This window comes from Alligator mississippiensis, chromosome 1, assembly GCF_030867095.1.
Source record: "Alligator mississippiensis isolate rAllMis1 chromosome 1, rAllMis1, whole genome shotgun sequence".
Classification (NCBI taxonomy): domain Eukaryota; kingdom Metazoa; phylum Chordata; order Crocodylia; family Alligatoridae; genus Alligator; species Alligator mississippiensis.
In genome coordinates this window covers 42,594,827-42,615,755 of record NC_081824.1, presented here as the reverse complement: position 1 = coordinate 42,615,755, position 20,929 = coordinate 42,594,827, and positions in this window count along the sequence as shown.

Genomic DNA, 20,929 nt, shown 5'->3' with positions numbered 1-20,929 from the left:
GAAGAATAAAGTAAAGTTGACATTAGTGATCTTTAGGGTGATGACCTTGATTTGAAATCAGAGAGGAAATAAAGGTAGGGAGTGAGACAAATGGTAAGTAGCAGCATCCTGGGAGGTAAGAGGAGAGAAAAGTCAAATGCAGAAGAGGAGAAAGACAAGGAAGCAGAAGGAAAGGTTTGGAAGAAGCAGGAATAGGAATAGGAAAGAAAAATACCAATACCCCATGACAGTCTCATCCAAGATGGAAGTGTGTGAGAGAGAAGGAGACTCTGTAAGATAAGCAGCTCCAGAGGCAACATCAGACAGAGGGGTCTAGGTTTCCGTGACTGGCATAAGTAAAAAGGAGCAAGTTCTGAAGAAGTGAAATGAAATGAACTCTCATATTATCACACAAATTCTGGCAAATTTGCCCCCAGACCACCACCGGCCACCCTGATCCTAAGAAGTTATTAAATTTCGTAGATTTCATAGACATTAGGGTTGGAAGGGACCTCAGAAGATCATCAAGTCCAGCCCTCTGCGCCAGGGGCAGGAAGTCAGCTAGGGTCAAAGATCCCAGCAAGATAAACATCCGAACATTTCTTAAAAGAGTCCAGAGCAGGTGCTTGCACCACCTCTGGGGGGAATCTATTCCACTGAGACAGAATAGACTGACTAGAATAAATGGCCAACTCATGACTTTTCAAGCTGAAATGCACAATAAACAATATCCTTCCAAATTTTTCAGGAATCTGTGAATCACTTTACACAGTTTTCTGACAAGACTGGAAGACTTTAGTGCTCTGATGTCTCTTTTCTTTTGCCTGAGTTTCTTCAAAGCATGTGTTTCACCCCTTCTAATGGGGTGTGCACATGCCAGAGTTCAAACACAGAAGGAAGATGATTGCTGGCTCCCAGGTCCTCAGTGACGCATGTTCTTCAGCATCTCTCTACACAGATGCACTTATCTGAACACCTCCTCCCCATCCCACCCCCAAGCTGTCTTTAAATGTCCATCTTTCCTATTAGCTATTCAAATCCCTTTGTCAGTTTATTAGGTACTCTTCAGAAGGGTTATGCCATTGCACTTTAATTCACCCAAAACATCTAAAACAAAGCAATGATCCTTTTGTCCTACCTGCTTTTTTAAATAGGCAATGACAAGTCTGTTTTATGTTTTTTAATTCAGCTGTTCTGTTCATAATGTTTGCTGGCAAAATTGTCACCACCTCTTCATCAACTTCTCCCTGGAGGAAAAACAGGCTTTTTGATAGATAAATTATGCTTGGCCACCTTATCTGGAAACCCTCAATTGACTTTAAAGGAGTTTTGCCTTAGTAACGATAGTAAGTCGACCTAAAATGTTGGCATGTATCACAGAGACCATTATGTATTTATAAAATGTTAGGAGAAACTAAAGTGATTTTGATTGCTAAGTTATACTCTATTTTTAATGATATTGTGGCAACTAAGGAGGGGATCCTGACCCATTATGATTTAAAATCCAGTCAAGACAAATCATTATGACAAATAAAATGTCTAAGGTTAGAATAGTTGTATCTAGTCAAAATTAGAAGAGGCTCCAAAAACCAAGTTAGCTATATTATATTTTACTTGTGTCATAACCTTGTATTTCAACTATGACCTTGCTTCTTCATCAAGACTTTAAAAAAATCCTGTAGACTTTTTAAATGCATGCCTCATCAAGTTATCATAATTAAATCATCATTTTCATCAAGCAGCAAAATGTGACCAAATTACCATGCAAAACTATTAATCATACCACAGATACATTTCATTTGCAAACAGTCTAGGATGCATTTATAAAACTCTTCTTAAAATAATCACAAGATAAAATTGCCTTAATATTTTCTCATTCAAGGAGGACCTAAGGATTATTAGGGCAGGATTAATATTAAAATATTAAGGCCCTGGTCTTAAAAAAATTATTAGTCCTTTTAATTTCAGTAAGACTTTGCAGGATTGAAGTTGGGGGCCCTGATTCAGCATGACATTTAAGTGAGTCACAAACTTTAATAGCTTAATTTTAAGTTCATTTTAATTTTAGCCAGTGAGTCTATTCATGGATTTAAAGTTAGGAACCTTGCTTAAATAAGCAAATGCCCCTTCTCAGTGAAGTCAATGGTGTGTTGTGAATTGTAATATGTAATATATCGATCTGGAGTTATTTGGTTTAATTATGAAAGCTTTGCTTCACATGTACACCCACTATAGCAAAGATTTTGCCATGTGTGAAGTAAAGAATATAACTGAAAGGGTATTAAACCTTGCTTTCATTGTAAGAAGGATACATGCTAAAAAATATTAGTCTCCTGTGAAAAATACTGAGACAAAAAAGGGAACAGAAACCAATTGATTTATTTATGTTTCAGCTTCACTACTGTAATCTTTTGATACTCTTCGGAGCCCATATCTCAGGTAATTTTCAGGAAAGCAGTAAAAATTCTGTAAGCTTCTTTCCAGTGGGTTCCATCTTCTTGTAGTCACTGTCATAACAACTAGTGAGCAATCCTCCTTTTTTATAGTAATGACAAAATCTAGACAAACCAAACGCTAGACAGGCCACAATTAAGTCTGCCATGCTGGGAGACAGCAGAAATGTTCTCAACTCATCCATTTGTGTTGGCTTTGAGTTTCAGGGAAAATACAATTTGCATTTTAATCACTCAAGCGTGTATCCTTGAATCCTTCAATTGGCCTTTGCTGGTTATATTTGGGAATGACTCTGGCTAATAGATGTGTAAAGAACTAATGCTTTGTCTGTTCTCTGACCTTCTGCCACCCCTTGCCACCTACCTACTCACAGTGGAGTTTCTGGATCCCGGGAACTATCTGAAAAATAGACCAGTTAAGTAAAGGAATCATATGCCTTACTATTCCTTACATACAAGATGAGGCAAATAAAATCAACACAAAAGCTGGTTCTTATTGCATAAATCACCTTCAATGTAAAACATGCATAAAGGAGAGTATATGTAGGCCCCTTATCTGTGGTCAGGATTGTTCAGCTCAGGTACATTTGTCCTATCATGCTTGGCTCAAGAAATAAGATATTGAAATGTTTCTTCTAAACTCTGCCAACTCATGTTCAAATCAATGGGTCAAGTCCTTAGCTGGCTGCACCATAGGCTGTCAATCTGCCTGTGACAATCAGGTGGGAGGAGATGAGTCTACTCAGTCATCCCTTGCTCACTCTTGTGATCCTGAGTACCTAGAGGTCATTTCTAGTAACCCTGACCAAAGGCGACTGTTATGCTAGCCAGTGATTAAGTGATGTGCCATATATTCTGTGCCTCCCCAAGACAGCCCCTAGCAAAGGAGTCAAATAGTGGAGGTTGGACTGGGTTCCCCTTTGGTAAGATTGACAGTGGGAATATCTAGTGCCCCTTCAAGGCAGCTCCCCTACTGCCATGTGTTGCAGGAGTCAGTACAGGGTATCGAGTCCAACTGAGTTACTCCTGGAATCAGATACTGAGGAATTGGTGCATCTACACATGCCCATACAATGATGTTGTTCCTGTGCTGTGCTTTAGTACTTTCCTTTTGGAAGTACTAAAGCATAGTGCAGTACCAGCCCATACTGCACCGTACCCCAAGCACACGGTTATTTTTAGCAACTTCTCTGTAGCAGCACCCTGTAATGAGAGAATGCACCACTATGGTGAAATTGCTGCTGGTCATGTATAGATGCATATGGTTGCTACACTGCTGTAGCACATTGCTATGGTGACATAGTATCACATGTAGATGCGCCCAATGGGTCCAAAATTAATATAAGGACCCTTTTTCACCACCCTTGCAATTTAAAAGAGCCATTGCTAGAGCATTGTAAAAGAGGCTTGATGAATTTGAAAATTGAGCCCATTATAAATTTGATGGAAACTTGCTCTAAATCAGTGACTGTTGTGCTAATATGTAAAATTCTTCAGAGACTATGTTTCTGGCAGACTGGAGTTTAGGATGAATCAATTCAGATTTAAACTACTGAATTTTAAAGCTGTTTACTTTAAGACAATCAGTTTTTCTAATACTTAAATAAATACTGCTGCCCAAATGAGCAATACAAGAAGTTTGAGAAGAAAGAATTTCTGTTGCTTGAGTATTTTGCATTTGATGTGAATAGAGATTAGGTTTCTATTATAGGTTCTGATTAAAAACAATATTCCCACTTTTTGTCTTTATTGGACAGGTAAAACTCAGTTCAGACTTTCTTATCTCTGGGGAGTGTATGAATAAAGTTGTGCTATGTTTTCTACTGGTTCGCTGATCTGTAAAACATCAGCTTTATTAAATTAGCAAAAAAAGGTAATCAGGAGCTCTTTTCTAACATATGGAATTTGCTAGATGGTAACAATCCTGCTGAAGAACATATCTTCATGAATTATAATGTAATTTGAGTATGTGAAATTAAATTTAGGATCTGAAGAGTTAATTAGCTATAATCTCCAGTCACTGGGGAAGTAGTCAGTCAAAGAAATATCTACTCAAAAGCATCAAAAACCACAAAGGAGAGCCCAAAGCAACAAGCCAGAACAGTTAAAAGAGTTGTATAAATACACAACGTACAGTGCAACTATATGTAGTACAGTGGCTTCATAAAAATTGTATCCTTTAGAGCATGAGATAATGTTACAAAACAGGTCATTCAAAGAGCAGAGCAGAAAAGAGTCAAAGACAGGAAAAGGCAATTTAAAAGGTTACTTTCAGCTGGTATCTGAAACGATGTGAAAAACTAGTAAGACTGAGAAGACAGAACCTGCAGAGTAGAAGGCTCTCACACTAAAATAATAGAAGAGCCAGAGAAAACCCCATTTGCTCAATGATTGATGAAGGAAGAAGAGTATAAATTGGGGATGCATTTTGTCCCTAAATGGTGGCAAAAGGAAAAAGAGGGAGAAATTTGTATTTAGGCACAGGGAGGATAATTTTGAATGAGAGGAGCCATATACTAAAGGATTTTGCTATATTTCAGAAAAAAGAACTCTAAGGTTTGTGAGCTCCTTTTTTAAATAAGCAGATTTTTCAGAAAGTGTTTAAAGTAGAGTAGGGAGAGAAATGTCAAATGCACAGGGGTATAAAGCAGAGGATAGAAGGTATAAAGAGAAATTGATAAGATGAAAGATAAAACCAAAGTGTGCACTCAAGGTGGAAATGAGCTAAATAACAGATTAAATTTGAATGTATGGGGACTAATAAAAAGGACGTAAGATCATTAATAGAGTTTTATTAAAGTGCCTACATCCAAAGGCAAAAAGCTTAGCAAAGAAACGAGGGAATCTTGCACTATCTGCATACAGATAAATGTATGATATTATGATTCTAACTGGAACCTTGCTAGCAGATGACAATAAAATGTATTAAAGCAAGAGATAAATTATTTTTAGAAGGGGCAGCCAATATAAAGATGCCCGTGAATTTAGAAGAGAGAAGGGGCTTTTAAAAAGAGATATATGGGGAAATAGCTGATTTTGCAGATTCTTTTTGTGTGGCCACCTCAGTAGGAAATATATGAGAAAAAATCATAGGTGAGTACAGCATCTTGAAGGGAACAGTCAGAGATCAGAAACATGGACTCTCATGGCAATGGTGGATCAGGCTTATGGGACCCAATTACCAAAGTATTTAGCCCCTAATGATGTGATCTAGCATTCATAAAAGTTCCGATGGAGTCTAGACACCCAGCACATACTAAATTCATTCATATTTCTTAATCTGTTTAGAGGCTCTCTTCCCTTTTAGTGCCAATCTGCATCTTTTGGTGCCTACCTTCTTTTGTAAATCTAGCTCTATGTGATTTAACTCAGAGACTTCTGCCTCCTTAGCAGCTTCATTTCAGCCACAGGTTCTGTCTCCTTGACTTTTCTAGGTGTCATTTCCAGCCTTGGGGATGACAATAGTTGTCTGGAATATTTTCAGTAGCTGTAGGTCATGTCTGCAAACCTGCAGGCTGAAGATGGATGTATATACGGCAATCCAAAAAGGAAGCAGGTTCACTGGGGTTTGCCTACTGAGTCTCTCAGAAGGTCTACGAACTTAGTGAAGGTAAAAGTGCTATTCTTCAGAACAGAATTTGGAAAGCCTTGCCAAATAACAATTATTAGTACCACAGCACAGCAATTATTAGTACCTGTCGAGGCCACACCCAAGGAGACATAACTACATATGGGGAACAAGAGGATGAAGAAAATACCTGACAGGAAAAAAATGTACATTCCAGCGGCTTAGTTTGATGAAAAATGGCAAAGGTGGTGATGTCTGAACTGCCTACGTACCAGAGGTGGACATTCCAAAGAACTAATGGAGAAGTGGAGCTAGTCCATTGGTTCAACCACCTGTGACTGCAGCACAGAGCCTCAGACTAGATTCATAGATTCATAGATGTTAGGGTTGGAAGGGACCTCAATAGATCATCGAGTCTGACCCCCTGCATAGGCAGGAAAGAGTGCTGGGTCTAGATGACCCCAGCTAGATGCATATCCAACCTCCTCTTGAAGACCCCCAGGGTAGGGGAGAGCACCACCTCCCTTGGGAGCCCGTTCCAGACCTTGGCCACTCGAACTGTGAAGAAGTTCTTCCTAATGTCCAATCTAAATCTGCTCTCTGCTAGCTTGTGGCCATTGTTTCTTGTAACCCCTGGGGGCGCCTTGGTGAATAAATCCTCACCAATTCCCTTCTGTGCCCCCGTGATGAACTTATAGGCAGCCACAAGGTCGCCTCTCAACCTTCTCTTGCGGAGGCTGAAAAGGTCCAGTTTCTCTAGTCTCTCCTCATAGGGCTTGGTCTGCAGGCCCTTGACCATACGAGTTGCCCTTCTCTGGACCCTCTCCAGGTTATCTGCATCCTTTTTGAAGTGTGGCGCCCAGAATTGCACGCAGTACTCCAACTGCGGTCTGACCAGCGCCCTATAGAGGGGAAGTATCACCTCCTTGGACCTATTCGTCATGCATCTGCTGATGCACGATAAAGTGCCATTGGCTTTTCTGATGGCTTCGTCACACTGCCGACTCATGTTCATCTTGGAGTCCACTAGGACTCCAAGATCCCTTTCCACTTCCGTGCCACCCAGCAGGTCATTCCCTAGGCTGTAGGTGTGCTGGACATTTTTCCTCCCTAGGTGCAGCACTTTGCATTTCTCCTTGTTGAACTGCATTCTGTTGTTTTCTGCCCACTTGTCCAACCTATCCAAGTCTGCCTGCAGCTGTTCCCTGCCCTCCGGCGTGTCCACTTCTCCCCATAGCTTTGTGTCATCTGCAAACTTGGACAGAGTACATTTGACTCCCTCGTCCAAGTCGCTGATGAAGACATTAAAGAGTATCGGTCCAAGGACCGAGCCCTGCGGGACCCCACTGCCCACACCCTTCCAGGTTGAGACTGACCCATCTACCACGACTCTTTGGGTGCGACCCTCTAGCCAATTCGCCACCCACCAGACTGTGCAGTCATCCACGTCACAGCCTCTTAACTTGTTCACCAGTATGGGGTGGGATACCGTATCGAAGGCCTTCCTGAAGTCTAAGTATACGACATCCACCCCTCCTCCTGTGTCCAGGCGTTTCGTAACCTGGTCATAGAAAGAGACAGGTTGGTCAGGCACGACCTGCCCGCCACAAACCCGTGCTGGTTTCCCCTCAGCATAATCTGCCCTGCCGGGCTCTCACAAATGTGAGCCTTGATAATTTTTTCAAAGACTTTACCAAGGATGGAGGTGAGACTGACTGGCCTATAGTTGCCCGGGTCCTCCTTCCTCCCCTTTTTGAAAATGGGGACCACGTTAGCCCTTTTCCAGTCCTCTGGGACTTGGCCCGTACGCCACGAGCGTTCGAATATTCCCGCCAGCGGCTCTGCAATGATGTCGGCCAGTGCCTTCAGCACCCTCAGATGGAGCCCATCCGGGCCTGCCGACTTAAAGGCATCCAGTTCTTCCAAATGACTCTGCACCACCTCAGGATCTATGTATGGAAGTCTGGCGTCTTGCTGCTGCCTCTCTACAACCCCAGTGAGAGACTTGTCGTGCCCCTCACTTAGGAACACTGAGGCAAAGAACTCGTTGAGGAGTTCAGCCTTGTCCCCCCTATCTGTCACCAATTGTTTCTGCCCATTTAGCAGGGGCCCTATTCCTCCCTGGGCCTTCCTTTTACTCCCAATATATCTAAAAAACAATTTCTTGTTGTCTTTTACTTGGGATGCCATCCTCAGCTCCATGGTAGCTTTGGCCCGCCTAACTGCCTCCCTACAAGCACGAGCAGAGGAGGTATATTCATCTTTAGTGATCTCACCCTGTTTCCACTTTTTATGTGCTCCCCTTTTGGCCCTTAGGCTGCCCTGTATTTCTCTGGTCAGCCATGGAAGCCTTCTGGCCCCTTTCCCTTTTTTGCCTCGCTCGGGGATTGTCTTGCTTTGTGCCCGAAGGATCGTTTCCTTTAGGCACAGCCACCCTTCTTGGGCTCCCATCCCTTCAAAACTCCTACTCTGCAGTGCTTCCTTGACTAATTGCCTGAGTGCATTGAGATCAGCTTTCCTAAAGTCTAGCACTTTCACCCTACTAGTTACCTTACCCACTCGCCGTCTTATGTTGAATTCTATTATAAGGTGATCACTGTCTCCCAAATGGCTACCGATCTGGAGGTCCCCTATCATGTCATCTCCTGTTGCCAATACCAGATCCAGTATGGCATTCCCCCATAGATAACACCTGCTGCAATGCCCATTGTTTAGAGGGAAATATACAATGTGAGATCCTGCAAAGTACAATAAACAAGCACAGCCATGTGTAACAGAATGGTCAAATGTGGTATAAAGACACAAGAAGAAAAGAAGTACCACAGCAGTCATACCATGTTTCTTGGTTCAGGCCCAAAGAACAATCAGACAATGAGGAAGCCACATGTGACTGCTAAACTGTGGAAGCAGCAAATGTATCTTAAAATTACCTTCAGACTTTGCTGGGTCATCTGATTGTGGCACACTCTAGCTAACTCTGTTCATGGGTTTCATTCTTTTACCCTGCCAGTCTAATGACTTACTGCCTATCCTGGCTGAAACAATGCAGGCCCTTCTCGCCACCTTCCAACTCAAACCTAAACTTCAGCCAGCCCCTTCTGAATGGTCCAGCAGCAAGAAGCTGACCTAAAATCTAGCATCCCACAGGATGGCACTTCTTGTCCAGTGATTAAAAAAAATAATTTTATGGTAAAGATGATAATGAACTTCATGTTACTGAATGACTGGATACCAGGTACAAAAAAAAGTAGATGAAACTGAAGAGAACTTAGCAATTACAGTAGTTGGAAAGTACCGCCAAGGATAATAGACTAGGACCCAGTTGCGCTAAAAGCTGTCCAAACACAGAACAGAAAAATACCCCCAGCTACATGTGCATGGCAGGAGGCATGATTGTGAGAGCACACATCAGATCCCATCATGCCTTATTGCTAGTGCAGGGAGAGCCTTTATGTCCAGATTTAATCTTTTCAGCTTTAACTGTCACTTCCAATTGACAAGAATAAAAATGGAAAAAAAAATTCTAGAAATATGTAAATTTCTCATTTTCACATTTTCACAATGTTTCCTTTTCAAGCACTTTTAATAAAATCCCAGTAAGCAAAAGGCCAGGTCCACAAAATATGTTTCTTACCAATGGGCAAAGAAGTAGCTAAAGGGGAGACAATAACAGGCTGTGCTGAAAGGGGAGACTATCAGACTGAAGAGATGTTTCATGGGAAGTTTCTCAAAATTCCATCTGGGGACTGATCTCATGTAACATTTTCATTTTTTTTCACTTGGCAAAAAAGTAGGAGTTAGCTAAAGAAATTGGTTGGTAACATTGGTAGACATGTATTTTCAATAAAGAAGATAATAAGAATTACATTAAAGAAGAACTGGATGATCTTGTGCAGCTGAGTAATAGAAATAGGATGATATTTAACACTACATATTGCAGATCACAAACCTAGGACATTTATACATGGGTTCCAGGCATTGGGGGGGAGGGGGAAGCTTTAATTTGAACAACCAGAGTATCACGTGTATCTGCATCCCCATGCTGAAAAATGGCAGTAGGGGTACTTTAACTAAAACTCGTCAAACAAGCTTTAGTTAAAGTGTCCCCACCACCATTTCTCAGTGTGGGGACACTGATACACATGACACTGGAGTCAGATGGAGCATGGTAATTACCATACTCTATACCACATTTGTAATAACAGTGCATGAGAGCAGCCTCTCTGCACATGTATCTGCCTTTAGCGACTAATAAGAATTTCTACTTATTTTTCGAGCTCATCAGTTGGATACAATTGAAGAAGAAACAGAGAAGTTTGTTACCTGATTACTATATGAGTCTGAATCATCAGTGGAATGTGGTAAATATGGATGATCAGCTATATTATCTCCAGGAGAGATGGAAGTACAGAGGTACAAGTAACTGACCAAACCTCATCTGGAATTCTATTTACATGTCAGATTTCCCATGTTCAACGAAGAGCAATTCAAACTGCGAAGGAGGACTACTTGGATGACCAGCAGAATGGAGTGTCTTTCTTATGCGGAGGTTAAAAGAGTTTGGCTTGTTAAACCTAGTAAAATGAAAGTTGAGAAGGTATGATTGCTCTCTACTGTAACTATATCAAGAAGGTAAGCAGCTAGCAAGATGTTTACATATACAAGTGGGCAATTATCTCATTTAATCTGACCGTATGTTAAAGAAACTGTGATGCATTAGCACAAAGTTATATTCACCAGGATTTAGTGAACAGAATTAATGGGATGAACATGCTGGGCACATCTACACGAGATGCTTTACTACTCAGCAGACTAATTTGCTGTGCAGTAAAGCATCGCCGTCAACATGTAAGCAGAAATTAGGGTGCAGTAGACTAATTTACTGCACTGGCAAATAGTCCTATCAGATGCAAGTGGTATCCAGCAACACAGTAAATTACTGTGCTTAAAGGCACATGTAGATGGTGACATCGGAATTAGTTTACTCTGGCTCAGGCTGAGCCAGAGTATATTCAGTCTCACTAATAGTACATGCCGACATGCCTACTTAGTGATATCCTGGCTACATTGAAGCCAAAGAGTTTTGCCATTGATGTTCATTTGGGGATTAGGGCACACACAGGAGATCAGGAACTTCTTGCATTTTTCTATTGTCCTCAAGGAGTCCTTTGTGTCACACCTTTCCATGTCCCTTCTACTTCAGGTACTTATCTGAAATTTCCCTTCTCTCCTGCCAAGAGCTTCCCTTCCCTGATAACAGGTTCTCTGTGTGCTGGGGACCTTACTATTTTCCATGGATTCTAGGGTCTCTTCATGTTCTCCTTCCCCACATCTTTCCCCCAAGATCTCATTCCTCTTCTCCAATTTCTATCTCTGTCACATGCTAGGGATTCTCGGTATTCCTGACTCCAGATATTCCTGGGACTTTTCACAACCCTGATATCTCCATTCCCATATACCATTCTTCCCTTATTCACTGGGGTTGTGTTCATCTTTCTCCCCTTTTTTCCAAAGGGAGTCCTGCCCAATTATGCCTTAAAAATGTCTCTGGACTTGATTGGGTGACAGTATTCAAAAGTTATTCTCTAATAATTTTGCAGTCAATTATTACGTTTTCCCTACAAGTCATAGAAACATGCAGGTATTTGATTCTCTATAACCTGGTATCTTGGATAGTTTGATTCAAGATTATTTCCAGTTACAATCTGAAAATCACCAGGAACCAGATACAATTTAATCTCAGAATTGTTACTGTGTCAATGGAAATATGGAAAGTGTCAATGAAAATATAAAAGGTGTTAGCAAGGATGTACAGTGTGGTAACTGGCAATGGACAAAAGCAACATACTGGAAGGGAGATAATATAGTTGCTCTATTTAAGATGAGAACAAGGAAGAAAGCTGTAAACTACACATGTGAAAGCCTGACTATGGCTCTGGGAACAATATTAGAAATATTAATAAGGAGCAAATTTTAATTATAATAGGTGTTTCATACCTAATATACTAAAGAGCCACTGAAACACCTGAAACAGCTGACCTGCTCCACAGGGCTTTAAACTAAGCCCGCTGGGGGACGGGGGGACTACCGCCACTGCTGGCCCGCTGAACAATCCTTGCAAAGCCAGCGGATCACGGCACTCAAGGGAGCCCACCCCAGCCCCAGCCCTGGTAAAATCTGTGGGCAAGGAAGGAGCCCCCCAGGGGGCACTTGCCTGCCTGTACACAAATGCCAGGAGCTTGGGGAATGAGCAGGGGGAGCTCATCCTCCTGCTCAGTGCAAGCAATTACGATGTCATAGGGATCACGGAGACCTGGTGGGACTCCACCCATGACTGGACCACAGGGATAGATGGCTATACCCTGTACAGGAGGGATCGTGTAGAGAAAAGGGGCGGGGGTGTAGCTCTCTATGTTAAGGAAAGCTACGCATCCCTGCAAGCCGATATTGGCGACCAGGGTGGACGGCTGGAGACCCTCTGGGTTAAAATCCGTGGGGAACGCGGCACAGGGGACACAATGGTGGGAGTCTATTACAGACCTCCCACCCAAAGTCCTGAGCTAGACCAGGAGTTTGCCCAGGAACTGGCTGAGGCAGCTTGCTCCAGGACCATGGTTATCATGGGTGACTTCAATTACCCAGACATCTCGTGGGAGGATCGCTCAGCAAAATCTGAGCGGTTGCAGAGCTTCCTCTCATGCGTGGATGACCTCTACCTGACTCAAGAAGTCTATGGGCCAATGAGAGGCAAAGCGCTGCTCGACCTGGTGCTGGCTACTGGGGAGGACCTAGTCGGTGACCTAGTGATCGATGGGAAGCTGGGTGACAGCGACCACGAGCTGATCACCTTCACCATCCGCTGAAAAGCTGGCAAGTCAGTCAGCAACACGCAAGTCCTTGACTTCAGGAAAGCCGACTTTGACAAGCTCAGGAGGCTTGTCAGTGAGGCCTTAAGGGACTGTGACCACAGGGAGAGAGGAGTTCAAGAAGAGTGGTTGCTCCTCAAGGGAACGATCCTCAATGCACAAACTAAGTCTATTCAATCTCGGAGGAAAGGCAGCAAGAGGGCACAGCAGCCCCCCTGGCTCTCCAGGGACCTAGCAGACCTCCTGAGGCTAAAAAGAAAGGCCTACAAAGGATGGAGGATGGGAGTCACCTCCAAGGAGGATTATTCTGCACTGGTCCAGTCCTGTAGGGAGCAGACCAGGAAAGCCAAGGCTGCAACTGAACTCCAGCTAGCTTTGAGCATCAAGGACAATAAAAAGTCCTTTTTCAGATATGTGGGGAGCCAGAGGAAAAGCAGGGGCAACGTTGGACCCCTGCTGAACCAGATGGGGCAACTGACAACTGACGCCCAGGAAAAAGCCAACCTATTAAATAGGTACTTTGCGTCGGTCTTTCATCAGCCCCATGGGACGGCCGTGCCCGCTACAGGGCCGGGAAGTCCGGGTGAGGGTGATCCCCTGCCCTCCATTAATGCTGACTTTGTGAAGGAACATCTTGAGAAGCTGGATACCTTCAAGTCAGTCGGCCCTGACAATCTTCACCCCAGGGTACTCAAGGAGCTGGCGAGCATCATAGCCCAGCCTCTAGCGCGGATCTTTGAAAACTCTTGGCGCTCTGGTGTAGTGCCCGAAGACTGAAAGAAGGCCAACGTGGTGCCTATCTTCAAGAAAGGGAGGAAAGTGGATCCGGCTAACTATAGGCCCATCAGCCTGACTTCTATCCCGGGGAAGATCTTCGAAAAGTTTATTAAGGAGGCCATCCTTAATGGACTGGCCGACGCCAACATCTTAAGGGATAGCCAGCACGGGTTTGTTGCGGGTAGGTCTTGCTTGACCAATCTCATTTCCTTCTACGACCAGGTGACCTATCACCTGGACAAGGGAGATGAGATTGATGTCATATATCTTGACTTCAAAAAAGCCTTCGATCTGGTGTCCCATGATCGTCTCTTGGAGAAACTGGCCAGTTGTCGCCTTGGGTCCCCCACGATCCACTGGCTGGAAAATTGGCTCCGGGGTCGGACCCAGAGGGTAGTAATTGATGGAAGTCACTCATCGTGGTGTCCTGTGACCAGTGGGGTCCCCCAGGGCTCTGTCCTTGGACCCATACTGTTCAACATCTTCATTAATGATGTGGACACTGGAGTCAGAAGCGGACTGGCCAAGTTCGCCGATGACACCAAACTTTGGGGCAAAGCATCCACACCAGAAGACAGGCGGATGATCCAGGCTGACCTGGACAGGCTCAGCAAGTGGGCGGATGAGAATCTGATGGTGTTCAATGCCAATAAATGCAAGGTTCTCCACCTTGGGAAAAAAAACCCGCAGCATCCTTATAGGCTCGGCAGTGCTATGTTGGTTAGCACTATGGAAGAAAGAGACTTGGGGGTCATCATTGACCACAAGATGAACATGAGCCTGCAATGCGATGCTGCGGCTAGTAAAGCGACCAAAACGCTGGCTTGCATCCATAGATGCTTCTCAAGCAAATCCCGGGACGTCATTCTCCCCCTGTACTCGGCCTTAGTGAGGCCGCAGCGGGAGTACTGCGTCCAGTTTTGGGCTCCACATTTCAAAAAGGATGTGGAGAAGCTTGAGAGAGTCCAGAGAAGAGCCACGCGCATGATCAGAGGTCAGGGAAGCAGACCCTACGATGACAGGCTGAGAGCCCTGGGGCTCTTTAGCCTGGAAAAGCGCAGGCTCAGGGGTGATCTGATGGCCACCTACAAGTTTATCAGGGGTGACCACCAGTATCTAGGGGAACGTTTGTTCACCAGAGTGCCCCAAGGGATGACGAGGACGAATGGTCACAAACTACTACAAGATTGTTTCAGGCTGGACATAAGGAAGAATTTCTTTACTGTCCGAGCCCCCAAGGTCTGGAACAACCTGCCACCGGAGGTCGTTCAAGCGCCTTCATTGAACACCTTCAAGATGAAACTGGATGCTTATCTTGCTGGGATCCTATGACCCCAGCTGACGTCCTGCCCTTTGGGCGGGGAGCTGGACTCGATGATCTTCCGAGGTCCCTTCCAGCCCTAATGTCTATGAAATCTATGAAATCTATTAATAAAGGAAGATCTCACCTGTCAAATATGCTTGGATTCTGTGTGTACAAAAATGGTATACAAAGGTTAGAGGTGTCTGTTATTTCACTGGATGACAAGAGTATGTGAAGTATTGTTGGCATATCTACAAATACTGTCAAGACAAATAGAGGAGTGCCTGAGTTGACTCTATTATACTGTAATGGACTTTTTAGCTCCCTGTTGCAAAAGAGGGGAATACTGCTGAGGGGCTTCTTCCCTCCCCTTCCCTCTCCCCAGGGATAAGATGTGACAGAGATAAAGGCTACAGAATTCAAATGCAGACAATGGTAAGTAGGGGCTGATGACTAATTAACCCTAAGAGTCAACCCCAGAGACAAATGACTCACTAGGGGGATGGTGGCATCCTAAGCAGCAACTGGGAAGGGTTAGAGGCAGGGTTTGGCAACTCCTGGAGTGCATGCCAAAGCATGTACATGAGGCCATTTTGATCAACATGCCACAGCCAGCCCAGGCTCTGGGCAGCTTCCATCAGCCACAAAGCCCAGGCAGGTCACAGCAAATGGTGGGGAGGCTGCAAGCCCTGCTGTGAACAGACAAGGGTCTGTAGAAGATGGCAAGAGCCTGCCCAGAGTCCAGGCTGTTTGCATCAAGCAGCCACAAGCCTGCAAACGACTGCACCAGGGGCCAGGGGCCAGGGCCCAGCTCCTTGCCAGAGGTAGATGCAGGTGTACCGGGGGGCAGAAAGCAGGGAAGGGTCCAGGGGCAGCATAGCTGGCACTCCCTGCTCTCCTCCTTCCCCTCTGTGGGAAATACCAGCTGAAGCAGCAGCAGCTGTGGCTCCCAGGACTGCAGCTGGTGATGAAGCCCAGCAGGACTGGGGAGGGACCCAGCCCCTAAGCCTCCACACACCTTCCTCTCCCTTTGCCCTTGCTCCTGCTACAGGTGCTGCTCTAAGCTGAACTCCAGGCACCTTCCCTCTATCACGCCATGGCATGAGTTTGCATGTGACCATGGTGGAGAGGCATAACAGGAAGCAAGAGCCCTGCCACAGCTGTGAGGATTGGTGTCAGTGGCATTGGCCAAGTGGGGCACTGGATTACTTCCCTAATTTACTGTTTGCTCCTACACTCTCTCACAGCTGCCTCACCGCATCTGATCCCGTGCCTCATTTCCTGCCTGCTGCCCTGCTGCTGAGTGCCTGGTTGGAGGCCTGAGGGGATCCTGGACTGAGCTTCAACAAATGGAGCCCCTCCACTGCTCCAGCCATTTTTTTCACCTGCCTCAGCAGCCTCCCCTGTATGTTTTTCCCTTGTGCGGTAAGTCCTGTGGTGCACTCCCCTGCCCTGGTGTTTGTTGTGTGGCTGAGTAATCCAGCTGGAGTGTCCCCAGTCCTTGTGTGTGTTTCCCACCTTCCCAACCTTCCCTGGGCATAGCCCTCCCAGTTTCCTGTGGGGTTGTAGCTCAGTGAGCTTCAGCCCCTTTTCTCCTCCCACAGACCCAGCCTGTCTCTATTGGATTCACTGACCCTTTTCAGTTTGGGGGGGTTTGGGGTTTTTTTTTTTGGGGGGGGGGGTTTCCACCTCCCTTCTGTTAACTGATGGCAGGGCAGGAGCCTTCTGGAAGGGCAGACACCCCCACAGAACTTCCTGAAGTCTCTGTGGAGTCAGATTCCAGCCAGGCCCCCGAGGGGGTGCATGCCCCTACAGTCTCCATCCCAAGGGCAGAGTCCAACCAACCCCCCACCCCAAGTAGACAAACCTATGACCCCTGCTGCAGAGGCAAGTGGGACTCTAACAGGGAGCCAGTGGGGCCAGGGGGTCTCCCCCAATCAGGCCCCCCTCCTCAGAGGGGCTCCCAAGCCCCCCCCACCCCACACCATCAGGAACCCAGGGCAGGGATAATGGGAAGAGCTCCTCTTCAGCCTCCTCCAAAGCTGGGCCCTGGAAGGGCAAGGGCCCCACCCCACAGCCCAGCCCACCAGTGCCTAAGGGGACCAGGAGCACTACACCAGCCAGCACACCCACTCAGCCTGTCCCTGTCCCTAGCCCTGGTCCCACCAGTGAGGGAGTCACAGCTATGCCCAGGCAGCTTCAGGGCAACCCACAGCCATGGGGCCTGAACCCTCCACCACGAGCCCTTCCAGCTTGGGCAGCGGAGCCCCCTTTCTGGCACTCACCTGTGGGCAAGGGATGAAGTGCCAACTACCCAAGCTGGAGAACCTTCACTCTGAGACCTGAGTGCAGGCCCTGGCTGGGGGGGTGGGGGCCCCCAAGATCATGGTGGCCTCCTGCTTTCATGGCAAAGGTACTTTTGTCCTTGCCTCAGAAGCCACTGCACAGAAGGTGGTGAAGAGGGTGCCCATGGTGGAGGGTGAATATGTCCACCTCAAGCACCTAGAAGAGCTGGGGACCCAGGTGGTCCTCAATTCCATCCCAACCTATATTCCCAAGTGATCCCTACCCCACCCAGATCCACACCCTGGGGAGGATTATCTCCCCAGTGGTTGCCCTCCTGCTGAGGTGCCGAGACCCTGGCCTCCACCAAGTGCGCTCTTTCTGCTGTCAGGTCATGATCCAGATGGCAGCAGGAGTGCAGCTGGAGGCCAAGGGGTGCCTCATGATTTATTTTCAAGAGGCCCTGATGAGAGTGTTTTATATGCTGAGGGATCTGCAGTGCTTCCGGTGCTGCACCCCAGGGCACTTGCAGCAAGAGTGCCCCATAGGCCAGGCAGGGAAGAGATCCACAGGTCCCACTGGTGAGAGGGGTGCCCCTCCACCATCACCCCTCTCTCCTTAGGCCCCCCTGGCACCCTAGCCACAACATTCAGCCCCCACATGAGCTCAGGGGACCCTGCCCCTCAACCAAGTTTGACAGGGTCCCAGGATGGGAGGCAGCAGTTGATTGGAGAGTGGGAGCAGGTCCCCCCCACCCCTAGCCATGTCCCCACTGCAACTGCCCCACCCCGCTAACCCCCACCTTCTGCCAGAGCTTGTCCACCCGAGCACCACCCCGTGGCAGGTCCCCTCTGGGTGCAAAGCCAAGCAGAAGGCCCAGGTACAGCTGGAACCCTCTGAAGTGGAGGACCCCACCCCCTCCCAGGACCACCACACAGGGAGAAATAGTGACCCAGCTTCCAGGGGTCTCCCCAGCTGCACCCAACACCCCACCCCCAGGAAAGATTAAATAGGTAATCCTGGTGGAGGAGGCTTTGGGTCTGCTGACCAGTCCCAAGCAGGAGCCTATGGAGGAGACCCTCTGCTCCACTAGCCAGGGCCTGGCCCCAGGACTATGGGCACCAAGGCTGAGGCCTCAACTGACCCAACAATAAGTCCAGTAGTGGAGCCCTCCCCCTCTGACCTGGGGGAGATGGGCACCCTGGGGCTCATTACAGTGACTCCTGAGGGGGGAGATAATCTCTCCCAGGACCCTGAGGTGGGCACCAACACTGCCAAGCCAGTGCCTGGGTCTCCTCCCCCTCCACCTTCCAGATTAGCCTTGCTATCAGCCCACCCTGTGGTCTCATCCCAGAAGGGTGGGATCCCCCAATCTTGTCAGGGACCCCACACAGACCCCACCAGGGTTCCATCTCTGCCCTGCAATCTTGTGACAGAGTACCACTTCCACTCTAACCCCACCCCTGTTCCAAGGGACTGCAGAGCTCTCCCAATCCTGACCCCAATCTGGGGCCTTAGTGGACCGGGTGGTTCAGATGGTGCCCAAAGAGCCTGCTGAGCCCCAGGACCAGGAGGAGGACTTCCAAGAACTGGCAGGCTCCATGGAGCCTGTGGACCTCTCGGTCCTGGCAGTCCTGGTGAGCTACTTGCATTCCTTGACTGCAAGCGCACCTGGTGGTCTGCCAGGACCACTGGGGAGATTTTGACAGTGTCACTGACAGTGCAAGGATGCTGGTGGGAGAAGGCAATGCCCAGATCTATAGGCGGGCCCACAATTTCATAAATGACTTCTATGCCTATGGGAGAGCACTGCATGAGCCAGCGAAGCCCACACTGGGTGATGAGGCACACGAGGCCCCTGCTGAATGGTCTGATCCACCCACCTAGCTGTGAGGTCATGATACTCAGCAACCCTCAATGTCCACAGTTGCAGGAAGGGTCTCCAGAGATGCCGGGTGCTCTCCTTCCTTCAGAAGCGGGAAGTGCCCCATGATATTCTTGCAGAACACCCTGATGACTCTGGCTGAGGAGCCTAGCTGGAGGCTGGAGTTGGGGGACAGGATCTTTGAAAAGTGTGTGTCTGACTGTTGGATGCTTCACCACAACAACACGCCTGCCCACTCCGCACAGATTGTGAAGCAATTCTTAGCCAAATTTTAGCCAAACACCATATCCCTTAAGTGCTGCAGCCTCCATATTCACCTGATATGGCCCCATGCAACTTTTTTTCTTCCCTCAACTAAAGAAAACCTTGAAAGGAAGATTTTTTGATGTGAAAACCATAAAAAAATGCAACTGAGCAGCTTTTATTGATTCCACAAATTGCTTACCAGAGGTGCTTCCAACAATGAGAGAAATGTTGGGAGATGTGTGTGGCTGCAGAAAGAGCATACTTTGAAGGAGATTAAGCTGAAACCTCTGTAAATAAAATATTTTGTTTCCTACATCATCAGTCTCAATACTTTTTGAACAGCCCTCTCGTGTGTGTGTGTGTGTTTGCGTGCGCGTCTGTGTACATATATATGTATATATATAGAGAGAGAGAGAGAGAGAGAGAGAGAGATCAGTTGGGCAAAGTTGTATTGATATATTTACAATTTTAAAACAATTTGGAAGCCTACCATTTTCTCTATCACCATAATAAACTATATCATAAATGCCTATATGTTTTGATGCTTGCTTTTGGTTTTCTTATCATAGAAAAATTAGAGCTCCCCCTGACCCCTTCACTAACCAAGATGTGGAAACAGCTGCCCCTGCAGTCAGCTCCTGCCAGCAGGTCTCATCCTGTCTGGCAGCTGGGCACACTGGATGTGTGATGAGGGGATGTGAGGTTTGCAGAAAAGGGGTGGGAAGGGTGGGGGTGGCTGTAGGGGGGAGTGCGTAGGGCATGTGTGGTGTGTAGGTGAATGTGGAGGGATGTGGGAGAATGCGGGTGGGGGTGGTGTGGGTTGTGTGGGTGGAAGTGGAGGCCATGGGGTGTGTGGGTAGGTATGGGAGGGATATGGAGTTTGCAGGAGGGGGTGGATGTATGGAGGGGGTATGGGGGGATGTGGGGTTTGTGGAGGGGGCAAAAAATACCTTCCCCCTCCCCCCCTGTGGTGCACAGCCCTCAACACTGGCAGCAGCAGCCAGTTGGGCCATCAGGGCCATGGCCCATTTGCAGGCACAGCCCTGCAGCCATGCATTGCTGCCTGACCCCATGAAGAATTGACCCACGTGTCTTTGAACAGGAGCCACAGGTGGTGGCAGGTGCCATCCCGGTCCTGTCCAAAGCTGCAATAGTGGAGTGGGCCTGGCTGGGTCGGGTCAGGAACGGCCCATTCTCCTTGCACAGACTGCAGGTCAGACAGCACTGTAGCAAGCACGGCCCAGCTGGCTACTGCTGACAGCATCAGGGGCTGTGCACCACAGTGGGCAGAGAGGTGGGCATGTGGTGGCCCCCCTCAAACCACTGAACAAACCCTACACCCACCTCACATTCCCTCATACCCCTGCCACTCCCCACACACCCTACATCCTCCCCACATGCCTTTTACAAATCCCCACCCACCCACATCCCCCAAATCCCCACACGCACACACCCACACACCCCATACCCACAACCCTCTCCAGAAACCACAATCACCCCACCCCCAATCCCTGCTTACCTGGGACAGCACCCAGGACTGGGTCACACCACAGCCTTCCCCCGCTTCAA